The sequence below is a fragment of the Lepisosteus platostomus genome, chromosome 22, assembly GCF_059453375.1.
Source record: "Lepisosteus platostomus isolate fLepPlt1 chromosome 22, fLepPlt1.hap1, whole genome shotgun sequence".
In the NCBI taxonomy this organism is placed as follows: domain Eukaryota; kingdom Metazoa; phylum Chordata; class Actinopteri; order Semionotiformes; family Lepisosteidae; genus Lepisosteus; species Lepisosteus platostomus.
Window position 1 is genome coordinate 1,174,436 of NC_142632.1, and position 19,780 is coordinate 1,194,215.

Below are 19,780 nucleotides of genomic sequence, written 5' to 3' on the forward strand. Positions count from 1 at the left end.
CCACAAGTAGCTACGAGCAACTTTGTCCTGGCTTGCATGAAAGTCGGAAAATGTCAAAAAGAAAAAGATGGTGGCTTTTTCATATCTGTTCTTTTATTTTTAGTTCGTTGGCTCATCTGTCCATTGTCCTCCTGCCTGGCTCTTGACCTGTGACTGTTTGAACGCACACAGTAGACTTTCATGCAGGGGATTTGTCCTGAGCCTCTGTGAAGGACCCACCCACCCCCATAAATAACTGCTCTAGAAACACATGAATGCAAAACTAAACCACAGCTTAAAGAGGAGCTTGTCATGACCGCCAGGCAGTTAAGACCAACTCTTAAGCAATCTAAACAGCACCAGCAGAGGGTGATTATTAACAAACGCCGCCGCACGAGTTAACCCACCTGCACACACTCCACCGTGGGGTACGCAGTGCTATTTTTACCATCTTTACTTGCTTCCCGCTGGTATTGAGTCTACTCCTTGAGAGCTCTACCTGGCGTTTTTTCCATTACCTCGTTTATTCTGGATATTGGACTCCCCTTCTGCCTTTTCGACTTTGGACCTCGCCTCTCACCTCGGACTGTTTGCCACCAGTGTTCTCCCTGGATTACGACTTACCTTACGCCTCTTGACCACGAAACAAAGCAAAGCAGAGCAAAACAAAATGAACAAACGAAAAGCCTCACGTCCCGCACTTGCGTGTAACGCCGTTACGTGCCCAAGCGGTATTGTACTTCATCTTAGCACTGCACCCCGGGGCGTACGGTATATGGGAACGAGCACACGCCACAAATCGTCTCGAATCACTCCCTACAGCTGTAAGGCACCTTGAAGCGTGCACCCCCAACATTTTTCTTTGCGCATCTGTGAAAGGTAAACTCTTGAGCAAACTCTGAACCAGCTCTAAGGAAACTAATCCGATTAGACGTTACTTTGACTCATCCTTTAAGGGAACCTTGTTAATTGGAGAAATCAATGATTTCGAATGAATTCTGTATGCGTTAAAAGACAGCTATACACAGAAAACATGCAGGACACTTCTCATGATGTTTCCCGAGCCGAAACACAGTGCGTTTTTCCAAGCCCTCTGACAAAGCCCGCCCACTGAAAACTGCAGCAGATCGTGTAAAGACGTTCAACTTTGTAACTACTGCACGCACAGGAAGCAGAATAAATTCCTCTTTTCAAACTGTCAAAGGTTTGCTTTGCGAACACTGCAGGACATCGCACAATCTCTTTTGAATGGGGACAAACGATTTCTTATGGGGCACAGTAAGTACAGACGTTTAAAAAGCTCCACTCATGCCGACGATGCAGCATGAAGAAGCGCAACCTAACGTTTGCATTCCTAGCAAATTCCTTTTATTTTTTGATAAATAAAGACAGTCTTGTTTAACAAACAACACACACAACATTTTACATTGTCAATTCAGTTCAAATCAATATATTTCTATATAGCACCTTTCACAACAAGGTTGTCTCAAGGCACTTAACAATGCAAGTTGTTAAGAGCCTTGTGTCTAATATGCCACTTAGGTTACGTGCTGTCTCTTTGAGGCAAATGTTTAAATCCTCTGAGTTAAGTGCTGAAGTTATAGTAGTCCTATCAGTATTGTTGCCTCCGATCAACAGATCCTCAGTTTTCTCAGAGTTGAGTAACAAAAAGTTTTCACACATCCAAGTCTTTCCTTCATTAATGCATTTAACTAAAGTGATAATAGAAAAGTTGTCGTTTGGTGTGAACAAAATGTTTATTTGAGTGTCATCAGCATATGAATGAAAGTTCATATTATTTTTTCGTATTATCCTACCTAGCAGCAGCATGTAGAGAGAGAGAGCAATATTGGCCCCGGCACTGATCCGTCTGGTACCCCAAATTGAACTGGTGACGTTGATGAAGCAGTACAATTATTAGATATTTGAACATAATGAAAACGATGAGTAAAATGTGAAGTAAACCACTGAAGGACGGTTCCAGATAAGCCAACCTCAAACTCAAGCCTGTGTAACAAAACAGAGAGGTCAACCGTGTCAAAGGCAGCTCTAAGATCTAGAAGCACAAGCACTGTTGCATTCCCCACATCAGTAGCTAAGAGAATATCATTTACGACTCTCGTTAATGCAGTTTCAGAAAGCAGACTGAAATTTCTCAAGTATATTATTTGAATCCAGATACGATTGACATTGGGCAACAACTATTCTCTCAAAACTTTTAGATTGAAATGGGACCTTTGAGACAGGCCTGTAGTTGTTAAGAACTTGTGGATCCAAATTTGACTTCTTAAGGAGCGGTCTAACAACCGCTACCTTAAATTGATCAGGTACAACGCCTGACGCAAGCGATGCATTCATCATACTAATTATAGGTCCTGCCAGTCCTTCAGGGGAATCTTTGACTAGCTGAGTGGGGATGGGATCTAGCGAACAGGTGGTTGACTTTGTCTTACGTCTGTGCTCATGAGTCCACCATAAGAAGAAATCTGAACAGGAGTGGTGATCATGCGAGGTCACCACGGAGGAAACTACTGCTCTCCCCCCCAAAAAAAACACCACTGCCCCTCTCAAGTTTGCTAAAGACCACATGGATGTTCCACAGCAACTCCTGGAACAATGTTCTGTGGACAGACGTGACAAAAGTTGAACTTGTTGGTAAATGTGCACAGCATTATGTTTGGAGATAACAAAACTCTGCATACCAACTCCAAAACCTCATCCCACCTGGGAAGCATGGCGGATGCTGAGGTTTGTTGGATGTTGAGGTTTTTGTCAATAAAGGAGGTTCCACTAGCTCCTTAATATAAGGGTTCACATACTTTTTCCATCAATGACCTTGATTGTTTAAACCATTTGGTCAATAAAGAAACAGCAATGTCAAATGTTGGGCGTGTGTTGTTTGTGAAATCAGACTCTCTTTATTAATTATTATGACTTAGATAAAGATAAGATCACATGTTAGGAGCCATTCATGCAGAAATCCACATCATTCCGAAGGGCTGTTTACAAAAGTTTTTCTCCCAACTGAGAGAAAAGCAGAGACGCTCACTGAGTAAGGTGGGGTTGCAGCTTCACAAATCACAAGGACATTTGTACACTCAAAAAGGGACAGGAGCACCCCAGATGGGACTCAAACCCACAATCCCTGGCTTAGGAAGCCAGTGCCTTATCCATTAGGCCACTGGGGCACACTGAGTGGGGTCGATCACGCTGATGAAGAGCCAGTTTTTTTTTTCCTTTGCTTTTTCAAAGGGATCCCCAAAATTAGGGAAGTTAGGCAGCAGAAGGTTTACTGTGACCTGAGAAGGACCGGCATCCAATCACGGTGGTACACACACACACGCTCTCACTCATCTGAGCTACACGGCTACCAAGATGATCTCAGGTGCGCCGAGCTGGTACGGAACATATTGAACTGATCGACGGCGAATTGTCTCTCAGACAGGCTTTTCACCTCTGAGCTCCCTGACAAACAGTGATCAGCTAGGTAGTGAAACAGTCAGCTGCTTCTAAACCTTAAACAGTTGCATCTCGGCGCTTCCACGGAGAGATGATTTGAAAGCCGAACATCGCCCATTGGGAACACCTTACTATCACTAGTTTAAGAGACTCTTAAGGTCTTGCAGAGGTGCCTGTCTAATAGCATGCGCTTTGCAAGCTATAGGTGTTTAGGCTGAGGCAGAATGCCTGTTAACAAAATGTTTTTCTAAAGGGGCCTCGCACTCTTTTCCAAGCAATGGTCACCATCCCCACCGAGTGTCACAACGTAGTCATGTCCTAGGATGTCACCTGTTAGTCTCCATTTGTCTGCCACCAACACTTTAGGTTACGGGGTCACAACCGCACCCCGGAGAGCAGAGGAGCCGTTGGCGTTCTGGCGGCGCAGATTGGGCTGAAGGTGGGGCGCTTGAATCTCGCTGTTGGAGGCCGTCTGAAACTGACCCAAGCCTTTCCCTTGAATTAAATGTAAATAAATAAATGAACCCCAGATGCACATGGAATCAATCACGTGTTTCCTTTGAGCCGTTTCAAAGACTGCTCCAGAGTTTACCTTGCACAGATGCGCAAAGATTAATGATGGGGGTGCACGCTTCCAGGCGCCTTACAACTGTAGGGACTGATTAGAGACAATTCGTAGCGTGTGTTCGTTTCCATATACGCCCCGTGTTGCAATGGTAGGATGAAGTCAAATACGGCTTGGACGCGTAACGGCATTCTATCCAACTGCAGGACTTGAGGGTTTTTTGTGCTTTGTTCTGTTTTCGTTGACATCGCATTCGTAAGAGCGTCAAAAAAAGGCAATTCCAGCATCTAACACGAATAAAAGGGCTATTGAAACTGCAGGGCTGCGCAGCTTCTAAAATCCTTGCACACAATTCTCCGTTATTGTTACTTCCTTCTTTCTGTCTAACAAAGTTCCCTTTTCCTGACCGGACGGGGAGACTTTATCATTCCAACTTGAAGCCAGCCTTAAGTCCTCTGAGGCGCATTTGTCTGCTAGCATGCATTTTGTGAAAGTTTTTTTTGTTGTTGTTAAACGGAAAGCGACTTTGAAAAAGGTTTCCGCCGCTGCCCGGCACTCTATGTTAGACTGCATCAAAAAGGCAGTGGCGGCGGCGGTGGCCGAGTGGTTAGGGCGATGGACTAGAAAGCCATGGGGGTCTCCCTGCGAAGCTTCGAGTCCTGCCGCCTACGGTGTTGTCGTGTGTTTGCGCAACAAAGGAAAAGCACCTGTTTTGCTTTTCCCGCAACTTTTAAAACGCGAATGATCTGGATTTCTACATGATTGGCTCTTAAAATGTGATCTGATCTTCATCTGACGCATAATAATAAATAAAGACAGTCTTGTTTAACAAACAACACACACAACATTTTACATTGTCAATTCAGTTCAAATCAATGTATTTCTATATAGCACCTTTCACAACAAGGTTGTCTCAAGGCACTTAACAATGCAAGTTGTTAAGAGCCTTGTGTCTAATATGCCACTTAGGTTACGTGCTGTCTCTTTGAGGCAAATGTTTAAATCCTCTGAGTTAAGTGCTGAAGTTATAGTAGTCCTATCAGTATTGTTGCCTCCGATCAACAGATCCTCAGTTTTCTCAGAGTTGAGTAACAAAAAGTTTTCACACATCCAAGTCTTTCCTTCATTAATGCATTTAACTAAAGTGATAATAGAAAAGTTGTCGTTTGGTGTGAACAAAATGTTTATTTGAGTGTCATCAGCATATGAATGAAAGTTCATATTATTTTTTCGTATTATCCTACCTAGCAGCAGCATGTAGAGAGAGAGAGCAATATTGGCCCCGGCACTGATCCGTCTGGTACCCCAAATTGAACTGGTGACGTTGATGAAGCAGTACAATTATTAGATATTTGAACATAATGAAAACGATGAGTAAAATGTGAAGTAAACCACTGAAGGACGGTTCCAGATAAGCCAACCTCAAACTCAAGCCTGTGTAACAAAACAGAGAGGTCAACCGTGTCAAAGGCAGCTCTAAGATCTAGAAGCACAAGCACTGTTGCATTCCCCACATCAGTAGCTAAGAGAATATCATTTACGACTCTCGTTAATACAGTTTCAGAAAGCAGACTGAAATTTCTCAAGTATATTATTTGAATCCAGATACGATTGACATTGGGCAACAACTATTCTCTCAAAACTTTTAGATTGAAATGGGACCTTTGAGACAGGCCTGTAGTTGTTAAGAACTTGTGGATCCAAATTTGACTTCTTAAGGAGCGGTCTAACAACCGCTACCTTAAATTGATCAGGTACAACGCCTGACGCAAGCGATGCATTCATCATACTAATTATAGGTCCTGCCAGTCCTTCGAGGGAATCTTTGACTAGCTGAGTGGGGATGGGATCTAGCGAACAGGTGGTTGACTTTGTCTTACGTCTGTGTCCATGAGTCCACCATAAGAAGAAATCTGAACAGGAGCGGTGATCATGCGAGGTCACCACGGAGGAAACCACTGCTCTCCCCCCAAAAAAAACCACCACTGCCCCTCTCAAGTTTGCTAAAGACCACATGGATGTTCCACAGCAACTCCTGGAACAATGTTCTGTGGACAGACATGACAAAAGTTGAACTTGTTGGTAAATGTGCACAGCGTTATGTTTGGAGATAACAAAACACTGCATACCAACTCCAAAACCTCATCCCACCTGGGAAACATGGCGGAGGTTGTACGGCTTGCAATCATCGAGGGACCGATGAATTCCAAGATGTATCAGGAAATTCTACAGCAGAATGTCAGGGTGTCTGCCTGTGATCTAAAACTCGAAAGAGGCTGGGTCATGCAGCATGACAAAAACAAAGGAGTACATCAACAACAGAGTGGCTGAAACAGAAGAAATTCCGTATTTTGGGATGGCCAAGTAAGAGTCCTGACCCCAATCCCATTGAAGTGCTGTGGCGTGATCTGAAGCAGGCCGTTCAGCGCAAGACATCCCAAAAATATACATGAACTGAAACAGTTTTGCATAGAGGAATAGGCCAAAATACCTCCTAACCGCTGCTCAGGTCTGACCAGCCGCTACAGAAAGTGGGGATTGAGGTTTTTGTCATAAAGGAGGTTCCACTAGCTCCTTAATATAAGGGTTCACGTACTTTTTCCATCAATGACCTTGATTGTTTAAACCATTTGGTCAATAAAGAAACAGCAATGTCAAATGTTGGGCGTGTGTTGTTTGTTAAATCAGACTCTCTTTATTAATTATTATGACTTAGATAAAGATAAGATCACATGTTAGGAGCCATTCATGCAGAAATCCACATCATTCCGAAGGGCTGTTTACAAAAGTTTTTCTCCCAACTGTATGTGAGAGAAAAGAAGAGACGCTCACTGAGTAAGGTGGGGTTGTAGCTTTGCAAATCAAAAGGACATTTGTACGCTCAAAATGGGACAGGAGCACCCCAGATGGTACTCAAACCCACAATCCCTGGCTTAGGAGGCCAGTGTCTTAGCCATTAGGCCACTGCGCCACACTGGGTGAGGTCGATCATGCTGATGAAGAGCCAGTTTTTTTTCCTTTGCTTTTTCAAAGGGATCCCCAAAATTAGGGAAGTTAGGCAGCAGAAGGTTTACTGTGACCTGAGAAGGACCGGCATCCAATCACGGTGGTACACACACACACGCTCTCACTCATCTGAGCTACACGGCTACCAAGATGATCTCAGTTGCGCCGAGCTGGTACGGAACATATTGAACTGATCGACGGCGAATTGTCTCTCAGACAGGCTTTTCACCTCTGAGCTCCCTGACTGACAGTAATCAGCTAGGTAGTGAAACAGTCAGCTGCTTCTAAGCCTTAAACAGCTGCATCTCGGCGCTTCCACAGAGAGATGATTTGAAAGCCAAACATCGCCCATTGGGAACACCTTACTATCACTAGTTTAAGAGACTCTTAAGGTCTTGCAGAGGTGCCTGTCTAATAGCATGCGCTTTGCAAGCAATAGGTGTTTAGGCTGAGGCAGAATGCCTGTTAACAAAATGTTTTTCTAAAGGGGCCTCGCACTCTTTTCCAAGCAATGGTCACCATCCCCACCGAGTGTCACAATGTAGTCATGTCCTAGGACATCACCTGTTAGTCTCCATTTGTCTGCCACCAACACTTTAGGTTACGGGGTCACAACCGCACCCCAAAGACCAGAGGAGCCGTTGTCGTTCTGGCGGCGCAGATTGGGCTGAAGGTGGGGCGCTTGAATCTCGCTGTTGGAGGCCGTCTGAAACTGACCCAAGCCTTTCCCTTGAATTAAATGTAAATAAGAAATGAACCCCAGATGCATATGGAATCAATCACGTGTTTCCTTTGAGCCGTTTCAGAGACTGCTCCAGAGTTTACCTTGCACAGATGCGCAAAGATTAATGATGGGGGTGCACGCTTCCAGGCGTCTTACAACTGTAGGGACTGATTAGAGACAATTCGTAGCTTGTGCTCATTTCCCTCTATTCCCCGTGTTGCAGTGGTAGGATGACGTAAATTCCTGCTTCGACACGTAACGGCATTATAATCAAGTGCAGGAGCTGAGGGCTTTAGTTTTGTTTCGTTTTCCATGGCGTTCGTAAGCGCGCAAATCAAAGGCAATTCCTGCGTCTAACACGAATGTAAATGCTTTAGAAAGTGCAGTGTGGTGCAGCTTGTAAAATCCTTGTCCACATTTTTGGTTTGTTGATGTTTTTTCTGTCTGCCAAAGTTGCATTTTGACATCCGGACTGGGGGACTTTATCATTTGAACGTGAAGCCAGCCTTAAACCCTCTGAGGCGTGTCTGTCTGCCGGCACGAATCTTGTGAAAGGTATTTTTTTTAACGGAGAGCAACTTTAAAAAGGTTTCCGCAGCCAAATCGCAGTCCGTGTTTGATTATAGGAGGAATGCGGCGGCGGCGAGCTCGCATTTGTCGTGCTCGAGTGGTTAAGGCGATGGGCTCGAAATGCGTTGGGGCTTCCCCGCGTAGGTTCGAAACCTGCCGACTCCGGCGTCTGCCGCACGTCGCCTTGTGCCTGCGCGGCAGAGGCGAAGTGCCGCTTTTCCTTTCCTGGTACTATAACAACGCGAAATCGCTTGGACCCGCTGCCATGGAAATCAATTCTTCAGATAACTACACATTTTGCGTTCGCACCTCTGGTGCTCTACTTATGCCTTTGAAAACCTAATGAATAAAGCTGAAAGAACCGACACGATATGTAGGTGCTGGTAAAGCACGCAGTAAAGAACTGTTAACAGCAAGGGTTTCAGTGGGTTAACTGAGGAGAAGGCGTGATCGCTAATTGTTGACTTTTTATTTGGTGTTAGAAACACTCTTACTGTGCATGATGTGCAACAAATGTAGCCACAGAAATTGCATCACGCTTTCATGTATGCTATTGCAGACACCAACGTTGCCTAGATAGAAAACCGAAATAGCCGTGGGTTTGCTTGCTGGTCTGAAGGATCTCTCTTCGAATCTCTATCATTTGTCAATGGAAGTAAAAGGCGCTGCAATCTCATACGTTCAGAATCAAACCCGCAGCTATTGTTCGACTTTATTTCTTGACTAATTACAACTGAGTGTCGCATGAGCAGTTACATAAACTTGTCTGGTATATTTGAACACAAATGCCGTTCTTCAATTAAAACTAACAGTACATTGTCAGGGACATTCAGTTCTATACAAACAAGAGACAGACAAGAGAATATTTCTACCGTTCATGTGGACTACGTGTTGACTTACTGATCGGAATAATTGAAAGGTTCGGGCTCATAGCCGATGCAGTGCGTGCTAATTAGAACAGCAACGCTGAGCTCTCAGCACCGTACTGAGCCCAGGTGTTTTTCTAAAGCTCTCAGGTGCAGTTCATTTACATGAAGGAAATCTCTTACTGGGTACGATTACAATGCAGTAAGTAGCACAGACTACTTAGGGAGTAGCCCCATGCGTTTAAAAACGACCCGAGCCAGGCAGGAGTCGAACCTGCAATCTCCTGATCCGTAGTCAGACGCGTTATCCATTGCGCCACTGGCCCTGGTGTGACACTGCAGGACTGTAACCCAGTGAGATCAGCACTGCACCTAGTAAAATATTACCCCCGGTCCATTCTTTTCCAAAAGTGAGAAACACCTGTTTTCTACATTTTGTCTGTTTTAAAACCATATCTCTTTAAACCAAACCAAGAGTTTGTCTTTTGCACTGATATTCTGATTCATTTCGATTTCAAAGAAAAAAAAAACATTATCTTCCAAAGCATCATAAAATTGTCCATTCTTCCAGACTCTACTTCTCTCTTGTAGTAGTACAGCAGACCTTTCCAGGTGAGCAGATCACAGAGTCCGAAATATGCTTCCTCCATCAAGCAAAGTACCTGAACATGACTCTGTCTTCATAAAAGCGCCCCTGTAATAAAGAAATTAAATCCGAAATCAAGAGGGCAGTTGCCTACTGAAGTTCAAGAAGTCATCAATTTTAACCCAGCAACACATTAAAGGCTGCATCTATACAAGTACGATTCTAGAAATGCTCACCAGATTACGTTTTAAGAAGGAACTGTGCCTCAGGTTCCGCCGAGATCTTAACTCGGATGGCAGGATTCAGAGTCCGGAGTGTGGACTGATGGCGCACGGAGGGTCCATATACTGTGGATCCCTCAGTGATCTTCCGCGTGTTCAAACCGCCAGCGTGTGACTCCCCTGTCCCTGTGACCTCATTGCTCTGCTCTCGCCTCTGTGCAGCTGAGCCCGACTCATGGTAAAGTGGAAAAAAATATGCCCTCATCGTGGGATTTACTCTGGATCGAGGATAGATGTCACTTTTTTATCGTTGAACAGGATGTATGTGATGTGGCGACTAGGTTCAATATTGTATCCTTTTAAAAGATTAAGGACTGGGGTGAGCGTGATTTACCACCCTTTCAGCTAAGAACCCGACATGAGCACCGTTTAAGCTGCATAGACTCGGTCGTTTAACTCTTCTCCATTAGCAGGGTTAAGGTTAAAGAAAAAAAACATCGCTGACTTCTTTTTTTTTGCCAGCCGCTAGCGCTGATTAGCAATGTTTGTATTTCATGTTTTGCAAGTTCCATCCATTTTAAGAAAAACAAGTCGCGTTAAAGACAGGAAATGAATACTTGCATTTAATTAAGTCTAGCCGTAGGCGGTTGTCTGTAAGGACCAGTTCTGTTCGAGAAGACAGAACAAAGAAGGCACCACTGGGATTCGGACTCAGGATCTCCTGTTTAAGAGACAAGCGCTTTAACCAACTAAGCAACGGCGCCCCGGTAGTGTTGTCCTTTTGCAGCCACTTGGACACACCACTCAGACACATCTGCATTCGGTGTGTGCTCCGCCTGCTCGCTGAGCAAGTTGCCACCTTTACATACAATAGCAACATCGACACCAAGAGAAAGGATGACAAATGGCTTTTATCTGGAACTTTTCATGTCCAAGGAGCTCAATGTGCTTTCTGTGTACAACAGGGCCACTGAACTCCACAATGGCCACTGAACCACAGCAGTGGCTTGCTGGCTTGACATCTCCCAAGGAAAATGTTGAAATCGCATGTGGAACAGGAAAAGGACCCTTGAGTACGAGGGAAAAAAAAGAAAAAGATCATCTGGAGCGCGCCAACCCATGTCTGGACAGCCCAGTTTCATCGACGAGGTGGCCGAGTGGTTAAGGCGATGGACTGCTAATCCATTGTGCTCTGCACACATGGGTTCGAATCCCATCCTCGTCGCTCTCTACGTTTGACGTTGGCTCTCCTTTTGTTTGCTCCAGTACTAGAGCCTTACATTTTCTAGCGGTGGCTGAACATGGTATAGTAGGCTAACGTTGGTATCGAGCAGTGGTAGTAACAGTATTTACGTGCCGCTGCTGCCAAGTGGCTCTGGGTTGAGACCGCGTTTTCACTTACTTGCAGCACAAACGGAGAAAGCGATTTTTGACAGTCTCTCGAGAGACTGCGCTAGGTGTTTAGGGATAGACTTTGTCAGTTCCCCCTGGGATGATGGCCTCTCAAATAGTTTGTGATTCCTCTAGACGTTTATACAGTAGAAGCCTGCTTCGTGGCTTAAATCCAAGCTAAGGAAACGAGTTAGAGGTCTGATGCAGAACTGCGAATTCAATGAAGGGGAACACTACAGTACATTGCACTGTATGTGTGAGGAAAGCTGCCCCCTTCTGTTCCTTGTCGACCGAACAGAGGACTGTAAAGGATACCGCCAAGAAACTTTAGGATGCTGGTTGGAATCCAGCTCCAAAGAAGCCCCTTTGGGTGTTATGTAATCAAAAAGTAAGAACAGAGAATCTCCCTTTGATCAAAAGCGCAACAGAACTGTTTTCCATGGAGCAGGTTTCAGACCCGTAGACCTGTTTTATTTGTAGGGCAGGGCGCATTCCCAAACGCGAATCTCCTGTTTTAGAAATGCTTTGGGCGGCGTGAAGTGAAAATAAGAAGTGGGCTCCAGATGCACATGGAAGCAATCAAGTGTTTCATCCGAGCTGTTTCAAAGACTGCTCAACAGCTTTCCTTTTACAGAGGCCCAACGATTAATGATGGGGGTGCACCCTTCAATGTGCCTTACGACTCTAGGGAGTGATTGAGACGATTCGTAGCGTGTGTTCATTTCCCTCTATTCCCCATGTTGCAGTGGTAAGATGACGTAAATTCCTGCTTCGACACGTAACGGCGTTATAATCAAGTACAGGAGCTGAGGGCTTTTGTTTTGTTTCGTTTTCTATGGCGTTCGTAAGCGCGCAAAACAAAGACAATTCCTGCGTCTAACACGAATGTAAATGCTTTTGAAAGTGCAGTGTGGTGCAGCTTGTAAAATCCTTGTCCACATTTGTGGTTTGTTGATGTTTTTTCTGTCTGCCAAAGTTGCATTTTGACATCCGGACGGGGAGACTTTATCATTTGAACGTGAAGCCAGCCTTAAACCCTCTGAGGCGTGTCTGTCTGCCGGCATGTATCTTGTGAAAGGTTTTTTTTTTAACAGAGAGCGACTTTAAAAAGGTTTCCGCAGCCACCTCGCACTCCGTGTTAGATTATAGGAGGAATGCGGCGGCGGCGAGCTCGCTGTAGTCGTGGCCGAGTAGTTAAGGCGATGGATTTGAAATCCATTGGGGACTCCCCGCTCAGGTTCGAATCCTGCTGACTACGGCGTCTGCCGCACGTCACCTTGTGCCTGTGCGGCAAAGGCGAAGTGCCGCTTCTCCTTTCCTGGTACTATAAAAATGCTACATCGCTTGGTCCTGCTTCCATGGAAAGCAGTTCTTCAGGTAATTCTACTCTCTTACCAAAGCTGTTAGGTTCCTTTCCGTGGTGAGATGGGTTGTCATGCAACGCTGCCACATAGTGCCGACAGACAAGTGTGTTGCGGGAGAAGAGAAACGTGTTTGAAGATTTAAGAGTGTCTTAGGTGGAGCCAAAATCAAGTGTCACAAATGCAAGTGGGAAGATTTCCAATGTTTAATATGGTCAAAATAAGCGGAAGTTACCAGCTGGTCCGGCACAGTCTGCCATGCTTTTGTCATATACTGTAAAGTGGTGTGGAACTGGGTGTCGAACTGGAGCCTCACCATTTGCATATGTGAGGCTCCAGTTATACATCGAGTGTCACATTAAATGACAAAAATGAAGAGAGTTAAAGCACCTGGAGAGGTTTTCTTACAACTTTTGAGCTGACACAGTTTTGGAAAATGTTTCCTTCACGGTGCACTGAACAACATAGGCAGCCAAGAGTCTCCAAAACAAAACAGAATGGACAGATAGGAGAAAATTCCCACTCGTCCTGAAGTTCCCAAAATCCAGCACTGAGCGTAAACAAAGTGTCTAAGTAGCGTGGGAATGCTAACCCTAACCCTAGCTGGAGTTTGAGCAATCCGGCACTGAGCGTAAGAAGATGAGTCAAAGTAACGTCTAATCGGATTAGTTTCCTTAGAGCTGGTTCAGAGTTTGCTCAAGAGTTTACCTTTCACAGATGCGCAAAGAAGAATGTTGGGGGTGCACGCTTCAAGGCGCCTTACAGCTGTAGGGAGTGATTCGAGACGATTCGTGGCGTGTGCTCGTTCCCATATACCGTACGACCCAGGGTGCAGTGCTAGGATGACGTACAATACCGCTTGGGCACGTAACGGCGTTATATGCAAGTGCAGGACGTGAGGGTTTTCGTTTGTTCGTTTTGTTTTGCTCTGCTTTGCTTTGTTTTGCTTTCCATCGCGTTGGTAAGAGCGTAAATAAAAAGGCGATTCCTGTGTCTACCACTAATGTAAGAGCTATTTCAAGTGCGACGTGGTGCGGCTTTTCAAATGCTTGTGGGCATTTCTCTGTTGTTGATTCTTTTTTTGTGTGTAACAAAGTGGCATTTTCATGTCCGGACGGGGAGACTTTATCATTCCGACATGAAGCCACCCTGAAGTCCTCTGAGGCGTGTCTGTCTGCAAGGCTTGTATTTTGGAAATGTTTTTTTGAAACGGAGAACGACTTTGAAATAGGCTTCCGCCGGCGCCTCGCGATCCAGGTAAGATTGTAGCAAGAACGCAGCGGCAGTGGGGCTTGCTGTAGTCGTGGCTGAGTGGTTAAGGCAATGGAATAGAAATCCATTGGGGTCTCCCCGCACAGGTTCCAATCCCGCCGACTACGTTGTCCGCTTTCGGTCGGTGTGTTTCGGCACAAGCAAATAAGCGCGCCTCTTTGCTGTTCCTGGTGGTTTTAAAACGCCCAATCGCTTGTACCCGCTGCCTTAGAAATAAGTTCTTCAGCGTCCACAAATGGCATTTTGCAGCTGGAAGCAGATGTCGGCGCGTTTTGCACAGAGCACCAAAAAAGCGTCTTTTTTGAAGGCCCAGGCACTGAGCATTGGTGGTTCAGTGGTAGAATTCTCGCCTGCCACGCGGGAGGCTCGGGTTCGATTCCCGGCCAATGCAGTGGCTTTTGCAGCGAGCGGCTCCATCACTTGCATCCCCTTGCAACTCGCAACTGAAAACCCACTGAAGCTAAGCAGGTGTGAGCCAGGTCAGTACCTGGATGAGGGTGAGCTACAGGGAAAAACAAAGCTTCCAGCTGGAAGCGGTGTTAATGGTGCCGGCGGGGGGGCGCTCACCCTGAGGTCTGTGCGGGTCCCAATGCCCCAGTATAGTGACGGAGATGCTGTGTTGTAAAAGGGCGCTGTCTTTTGGATGAGATGTAAAACCGAGGTCACAGCGCTCTGTGGTCATTCAAAATGACCACCAAAACCTTTGACAAAAGCTCTTGGTAATTGATGGTCTTCAATAATGCTTCTCCTTTAGGTACATTTTAAATCAGCTGAAAAATGCTGTGAAATGGGGGGGCACTTCAGGCCAGTGTAGGATTTGGGTTACAAGAACCATGAAACTGCACGAGAAAGCCCGTACACTGATTACACGGCTTTCTATTCAAAGGAGGACAAAAGAAATTCCCTGAGTTTGATTTTTTGCAGCACAGAGAGGAGCACTGTCGTGAGGCTGGTTAGCTCAGTTGGTTAGAGCGTGGTGCTAATAACGCCAAGGTTGCGGGTTTGAGCCCTGTACGGGCCAGGTCTAGGTCCAGGTCCCTGTTTGTGAAACAGGCAAATGACTGTCTCAGGGACCCATTCCTCATTCTCAAGACACATGTATGCAGTATGTACACCGTGCATTGAGCAATAGGGACTGAATACACCACAGGTAAGGTTAGAAGTCATTCTGAGGTGCCACATGTGAGGGATACAGCTAGGCATCCGAAATGTAGGGTTTGAGACCCTTCAGGAGTACTGCATCCTTTGAGACAGACCCGTGCATGTTAAACAAATGATCATTTCTTTCGGCATTAGGGACTAAATATACTAAACATATGATGCTAAAATGTTATTTTCACATATATTAATGTAATAAATGATTGCTTATGCTTTAGAAACAAATCTAATTAAAATAAAAGCTTAAGTTTTGTATTTATCTTGTACCATAGAACATGATTTTCTTTGTATTTCAAGCCCACAAAGTGTCCAAATGACGCACTACATGATATAAGGAAGATTATCACATGCATATCGGTATTATCTTTCTTATGAAAATGCATTCCTTTCATTACCTTTTACTTTTTAAAATGAACTCAAATTGAGTATAATGTAATAATTTAAGTAGAATAGATTCTAATAATATAATGATCCAGTGTTTTGCACTACTTCACTGCTTCACTGCTCTATGCCATCTGGAAATAAATCCTCAGACTGCTTACTGCCCTGGGCATGTACCAATAAATTAAAGGAGCACATCTCTTTATCACTGCGTTGAAGCAGGAGACACACAGTCTCTGCAAACACATCCTAGATACAGTGTTTCAGCACCTTTGACCTCATCCAGAACATATCATTTCTTGAAAGGGATTGCTGTCCGAATGCACATCTGAATCCCAAGCAGAATCTCTAGTAAAATACGATCATTTGTGAAACAGGCAAATGACTGTCTCAGGGGCCCATTCCTCATTGTCAGACACATGTATGGAATGCTTTCACCGTGCATTGAGCAATAGGGATTAAAAACACCGCAGGTAAGGTTAGATGTCATGTTCTATGATCATTTCTTTCAGCATTAGGGACTAAATATACTAAACGTATGATGCTAAAATGTTATTTTTACATATATTAATGTAATAAATGATTGCTTATGCTTTATAAACAAATCTAATTAAAATAAAAGCTTAAGTTTTGTATTTATCTTGTACCATAGAACATGATTTGCTTTGTATTTCAAGCCCACAAAGTGTCCAAATGTTCTATGATCATTTCTTTCAGCATTAGGGACTAAATATACCAAACGTATGATGCTAAAATCCTGAAAAAAGGATGTGCTCCATCTCGTCAGTAGATTGGATTCCAAAACTGATTTGGGTCAATATACATTACCTTTGAAATTAAAGTACAGTCTACTGTAGGGAACCATCAACTTAGAAAGCATTGGCCTTCCCTGGGGGTCAGGTAGGTGCAAAAGATAAACCTTTATCCTATCTTTATCTTAAGATAAGTGGCCAAGCAGTATTTTTCCAAGTTTCACCAAGCACATCATGTTGCCATAGTAGACAAAGTTCTATAAAATGTTAAATAACTTTTAAAAAAAGCATCTTGGTCTTACAGTACTGTACAAGGTGAATTAAACTGTCCCTGGTAATAAAAAGTAATTAGAAGCATCTCAGAAACTTTATCTCTAGAAACATTAGCTGTTTTATATCATGTAATTTAGTGTGATGTTGTCAGAATTCAAGGACATTATCACACACAGAAATTGGTTCAGTTAAATCTAAAAAACACAGCTAAACATGGGTTTAAATGTAACAGAAGTCTTACCTCTTGTCAAAAGATTTAATTCAAGAAGCGATGTAATAAATGATTGCTTATGCTTTATAAAGAAATCTAATTAAAATAAAAGCTTAAGTTTTGTATTTATCTTGTACCATAGAACATGATTTTCTTTGTATTTGAAGCCCACAAAGTGTCCAAATGATGCACTACATGATATAAGGAAGATTATCACATGCATATCGGTATTATCTTTCTTATGAAAATGCATTCCTTTCATTACCTTTTACTTTTTAAAATGAACTCAAATTGTGTATAATGTAATAATTTAAGTAGAATAGATTCAGGTAGGAAATATAGAGTCATGATGTTTATGGCTGACATCATTTCACATGGGTGAATTTTAAGCTAAGAAATAAAAACATTTACAATGAAGATACCATTGCTTAATTTTAAATGCCTTTAAAAAATAAATACCTCCTGAGAATAATTTGCCACTCCCAGATCCTTGGTAAGGTACTGTTTGAATCCAATCAGGAGAGGAGCATCCAGGGAGTGCTTTCTATAGAGTCCAGCTTGGGCCACTCTCTTCCGGCCTGCTGATACTTTTTAACTACTCAGGGCCTGTAAGGATATAAAACACCGGTTTAAACATTTTATACCTATAAGACAAATTAGAATTTTAGTAAAAAATTGATACATCTGAAAAATAAAAAGTCTTACTGCTGATAGAGTTCTTCAGAGCTCACATCTTCCCCTTCCTTATCCGCTTCTGTTTCAGTTTCTAGAGCAGCCTCTGGCATCTCTTCCTCCTGGACAGCGGCCTCTTGCTCAGGGCCGCTGGAATGCAGGTAGATTCTTTTCAACATGCTTTTACATAATATGTTGTAACAATGATTTCAAAAAGAAACTACAGAAGCCTTACAGATTAAAAATATCTCACCTTGCCAATGTGTCTTCAGGCTTCCCATGTACAAAAAGGCCCAAGGACTCTAGCAGTCTTACAACCACTATCCTGTTTGCCTCACCAGACACGATCTCTATTCTGTGGTAATCCACGATGACCCCGTTCTTCAGGTGATTCATCATGTCCTCCCTCGCCTGTTGAGAGGCCATCCTGATGTTTTCTGCCGTGGCGTGCTTCATACACGCCCTCTTCAAGTGAGCAGGAAGCTGATCAAGAGTATTCAGGCACATCTTGCACACCAGGGGAATCCTCGCGGGTTTCCTTTGAAAATAAATAATACCATCTGTGTATAGAAACAAGCTAAGACTGATTTCTTAAATTATCCTTAATTTTCTCTCTCATAGTTTGAGCATAATGATTTTATTGCATTTATATAAGAATTGCTCATTGCTCCTAAATAAATAATGGTTTCATAAAAAAGTGAACACTTGGTCTCAGTCACAGACTTTCCAATAGAAGCCATTGTGGAGTTCAGCAACTGCAGGTCCTAGAAGTGGGGAAGGAATTTTAAAAGAGAAATTGAATTACAATACAGAAGGAATGGCTGAGGGATCACTGAAATATATATATACAAATTCCAAAGACTGAGTCCATATAGAAACAACTACCTTTCATTTTCAGTATAAGAAAAAAAAAACATTATCTTACAAAGCATCATAAAATTGTCCCTTCTTCCAGACTCTACTAATCTCTTTTAGTAGTATAGCAGACCTTTCCAGGTGAGCAGATCACAGAGTCCGAAATGAGCTTCCTCCATCAAGCAAAGTACCTGAACATGACTCTGTCTTCATAAAAGCGCCCCTGTAATAAAGAAATTAAATCCGAAATCAAGAGGGCAGTTGCCTACTGAAATACAAGAAGTCATCAATTTTAACCTAGCAACACATTAAAGGCTGCATCTATACAAGTACGATTCTAGAAATGCTCACCAGATTACGTTTTAAGAAGGAACTGCGCCTCAGGTTCCGCCGAGATCTTAACTCGGATGGCAGGATTCAGAGTCCGGAGTGCGGACTGATGGCGCACGGAGAGTCCATATACTGTGGATCCCTCAGTGATCTTCCGCGTATTCAAACCGCCAGCGTGTGACTCCCCTGTCCCCGTGACCTCATTGCTCTGCTCTCTCCTCTGTGCAGCTGAGCCCGACTCACGGTAAAATGGAAAAAAATATGCCCGCGACGTGAGATTTATTCTGGAGCGAGCCAGTGTTGCGCATAGCTGCCTTCAAAGCAGTTAACCCAGGTTCGATTCCCGGCCAACGCAGTTACGAATGTTTTCAAATGCTGTCATGAGCCTTGGATTGTGACTAGCAAAGCGAAGCCTTTTGAAAGAGCTAAAGCACTGCAAAACGGAATTGAAGGAGAATCTTACAGGGGATTCTGAGCAGTGTCTGCATACATGCAGTCAGATAAAGGTGCTGAAAGCTTGAGCTACTCTCAATGTCATGCTGCCCTTCCCCGGAGTAAATCTGTTACATTGAAAGAATGCTTCTGGCAGGTTCAAAAAGAGACCCTTGTTAATTGGAGAAATCAATGATTTCGAATGAATTCTGTATGCGTTAAAAGACAGCTATACACAGAAAACATGCAGGACACTGCTCATGATGTTTCCCGAGCAGAAACACAGTGCGTTTTTCCAAGCCATTTGACAAAGCCCACCCACTGAAAACTGCAGCAGATCGTGTAAAGACGTTCAACTTTGTAACTACTGCACGCACAGGAAGCAGAATAAATCCCTCTTTTCAAACTGTCAAAGGTTTGCTTTGCGAACGCTGCAGGACATCGCACAATCTCTTTTGAATGGGGACAAACGATTTCTTATGGGGCGCAGTAAGTACAGACGTTTAAAATGCTCCACTCATGCCGACGATGCAGCATGAAGAAGCGCAACCTAACGTTTGACAGACAAAAGCCAGGCGCCGCTACGAGCAATATGAAATCATACTGACAAGCACACGGCGTTTCGCGCTGACACAAAAGTAATCTCGACAGACGCTGTTCTCTGCATAAAGCTGAAAGAGCTAAAGAGCGTTTCTGTTGACACGTAACAAGCTCG

At 43.8% G+C, this 19,780-nt stretch overlaps 1 long non-coding RNA gene and 5 other non-coding genes across 7 annotated transcripts; 3 read left to right on the forward strand and 3 right to left on the reverse strand.

The window, feature by feature from the left end:
* Positions 1–3,094: 3,094 nt before the first annotated feature.
* On the reverse strand, positions 3,095–3,167 carry trnar-ccu (transfer RNA arginine (anticodon CCU)). The gene has a single exon. It is a non-coding gene; the product is annotated as a tRNA-Arg (tRNA).
* Positions 3,168–9,422: 6,255 nt separating this feature from the next.
* trnar-acg (transfer RNA arginine (anticodon ACG)) lies at positions 9,423–9,495 on the reverse strand. The gene has a single exon. It is a non-coding gene; the product is annotated as a tRNA-Arg (tRNA).
* A 268-nt stretch (positions 9,496–9,763) lies between these two features.
* On the reverse strand, positions 9,764–17,855 carry LOC148642661 (uncharacterized). Of its 2 annotated transcripts, XR_015929098.1 has the most exons (4): positions 17,702–17,855; positions 17,482–17,598; positions 17,236–17,382; positions 9,764–9,863 (listed from the first exon to the last, which is right to left on the reverse strand). It is a non-coding gene; the product is annotated as an uncharacterized LOC148642661 (long non-coding RNA). The 2 variants fall into 2 exon arrangements; XR_015929097.1 differs by lacking the exon at positions 9,764–9,863 and having other exon boundaries at positions 17,116–17,382.
* On the forward strand, positions 11,120–11,201 carry trnas-gcu (transfer RNA serine (anticodon GCU)). Its single transcript has one exon. It is a non-coding gene; the product is annotated as a tRNA-Ser (tRNA).
* Positions 12,545–12,626, forward strand: trnas-uga (transfer RNA serine (anticodon UGA)). Its single transcript has one exon. It is a non-coding gene; the product is annotated as a tRNA-Ser (tRNA).
* Positions 14,322–14,392, forward strand: trnag-gcc (transfer RNA glycine (anticodon GCC)). The gene has a single exon. It is a non-coding gene; the product is annotated as a tRNA-Gly (tRNA).
* Positions 17,856–19,780: the final 1,925 nt, after the last annotated feature.